Consider the following 3,052-nt stretch of genomic DNA (forward strand, 5'->3'; position numbering starts at 1 on the left):
AGAGATATAAAAAATATGGTATATATGTGTAATAAGAATTGTAATGCAAAAAGAGAAAAACAACATACATTTATAAAAACATGAATTGGCGTGAACATACTTTATATACAAAGACATGAAAAATTGTGCTTTATATATGTAATAAGAATTGTAATGCATTCCACTGTCATGTATTTAAAAAAATAAAATCAATAAAAAAAGATTAGAGGTATTTGGTGAAATGTGGGACATTATATTTCCTATCAATGTTTTGCAAAAATTCTGAAATTAAGTTAATTTCTAATTTTTACTTCTTAACAATCTGTTATAGAGATTTAGACAAAGCAATGAAAATGTGTAATTTACAAATAAATAATTTTAATAACTTCTTGGAATAATAGCAAATATGTGTAACTGAAGAGAACAGAAGGTATTTTCCTGTGGACTAAAATTTATGTCACTCTTGTGAAAAATCAACTTTCTTAATCAAAAACAAAACAAAACAAAAATACCCTTCAGGGTAAAATAATTAATAAACATAAATGAATGAGTAGCTTTAGAAAAATTCATGTATCCATTCTTCAGATATTGCTTGAGGACCTAATATGTATCAGATGTTGTTCTAGCTGCATGATATGCAAAACTGAATGAAACACTCCACTATCCTTCCCTGGAGACATTTACGTTCTAAAATCTATGACAACGCCGTTTAGATAACGTGGGACTGCAATGTATACTTTTTATAGCTGAGACATTGCCATTTCTGTTCCAGGCAACTTGCATCTCTCCATGAGTACCTTCTGAGAGTAATTCTGCAATAAGTTTATAAACTGCTTTCACAGATCTGTTTGTAGATGCTATACATCCTAAATCCTTTCTCACTTTCCTCTTGGTGACCTTTCCAAAAGAGCTCTTATTTGCAGAATTGCGATAATTTATGCTTTCTAACCTCCATGTCAAAAATAACTTGGTTCTCTTGGGTGAAAAGGAAACCTTACTAGGAGTAACTTGCCATTTAATCTTCATCAAGAGGGGTTCTGAAACAACTTGAGATTTTTTTACTGTCTTCCTATCTCGGTACGAATGCAGCATTTCACAAGGTTTCTGCACTAACTATCTTTGGGTCTTCTCATAAGAGCCCTATAATAGCCATAAATATTCCTCTGGAGAGCAAGATAGAATCTGAAAGGCCTATAATAGCTATCATAAATGAATAATAAAATGTAGAAAAGACAAGCCACCATGAAAATGGCAAATGAATGTAATGACATGTATACTGTACACGAAGTAATTATTTGAGTGTTATATTTACAGAAATTCTCTGCTGCTTTTTGTGGAGTCTGCAAAATTTAGCCAAGCCCACATATATTATGAATGTGGTGGTCTGAAAAGACATAGTTCAGCACTATAAAACTAAACTGGTTTTTTTTTTTTTGTGTGTGTGTGTGTATATATATCCTTTATAATTAAATCAAGTACTACCACCTAACCACATTGATTTCAGAAATTTGTCTTTTCTTTATATTTTCATCTAGAAGTTTAATTGTTCTCTATGTTATATTTAGGTTTAGATCATGTATGTATACAGGTTCTGGGTACAGCGGATTTTATAAGCTACATGAAAAAGTAGGGCTTCCTAAGACACACCTCTGCTTCTTAAGAGGGTCTGGGATGGAGGCTATGAGGAGAATTCTCAGTGTGTTGGGCAACTGAATTGGAGCAGGACTCCCAGCAGCTGAAGATCTCTACTGCTAATGGTCTTATTCCTCAGGATCTTATTCCTTGAGGCTCACCACCCTGTTGCTGTGGAAAAATTCATTATCATATCAGGAAATGAGCTTGACAAGATGGCCATTGAGAACAATGCCAGCCTCAAAATTAAAGGAAGCGTGTCACTGTTCAGGTTCTAGGAAACAATCTTGTCCTCCACATAGCCCAAGATAGCATTTAGAGGACCCTCCAGGACTGTTTCACTATATTCTCAATGTCATATCTAGCAACTTTCTCCAGATCATATTCATGAGAACACAATTATTTGGGGAGACAGACAATCATGCCAGTGAGCCTTTCATTCAGAGACACTCTCTCCCATAGCCTTGGCAATGCCAGTGCATGCAGGGATAATGTTATAGGCATCCCAATGGTCATCACACCACAATTTCCCAGAGGGGCCACACGCAGTCATTTGGTTAGCCATGGTTGCTTGAAATTGTAGTTATGAGTCCATTCATGATACCAAATTTGTCATGGATGACTTCAGCTAGAACTAAGCAATTCATGGTACAGGAAGTATTGCTGACCAAATTGAGGAAGTTGGAATACTTCTCAGAGTTTATACCCATCGCAAACATGGAGTGTCAGCAGAAAAGGCAGAGATGATAACTTTTTTGGTTTCACCCTTCAAGTGAACCCCAGCCTTCTCCATGGTAGTGAAGACACCTGTGGACTCCACAATGTATCCATCACCAGCTTAGCCCCACTGACGGACTGGGGTTTTGCCCTTTGGAGCATAGATATGGGCTTCCTGTTGATGACAAGGTTTGTGTTTTCAGCTTTGAACTTGTCATGGATGGAATTGAACTGGAACATTTACATCATACAGTTAAAGTCAATGAAGGAGTCATTGATGTCAATAATAACCACTTTTCCAGAGTTGAAATTTAGTGGTTAGTCACAAATTCATTTACTCTGAACTTCACCATTGTATCTCAAGTTTGGAGACACAGCTGGTACTGCAAGGAAAGATGCATCTATGTATGAAACAGAGAGGAACAATTGTTTTTATTTTTTTAATATTTATTTTTTAGTTTTAGGTGGACACAATATCTTTATTTTTACATTTATTTGGTGCTGAGGATTGAACCCAGTGCCTCGTTCATGCTAGGTGACCACTCTACCACTGAGCCACATCCCCAGCCCCCAGTTGTTTTCATTTTTAAATATTTAAATAACAAATAAAATGGTATATATTCAAGTTGTACAACATGATGATTTAATGCATGCATATATTGCATAATGGTTATCAATATTAAATTAATTAATAAAACTGTCACTACTAATGTTTTACCTTAGA

The 3,052-nt window shown here is 35.3% G+C and overlaps 1 pseudogene; it reads right to left on the reverse strand.

Annotated features, from left to right (window-relative positions):
• Nucleotides 1-1,754: 1,754 nt before the first annotated feature.
• On the reverse strand, nucleotides 1,755-2,625 carry LOC101957791 (glyceraldehyde-3-phosphate dehydrogenase pseudogene; annotated as a pseudogene).
• Between the last annotated feature and the right edge of the window lie 427 nt (nucleotides 2,626-3,052).

This window comes from Ictidomys tridecemlineatus, chromosome 6 (assembly GCF_052094955.1).
Source record: "Ictidomys tridecemlineatus isolate mIctTri1 chromosome 6, mIctTri1.hap1, whole genome shotgun sequence".
NCBI lineage: Eukaryota > Metazoa > Chordata > Mammalia > Rodentia > Sciuridae > Ictidomys > Ictidomys tridecemlineatus.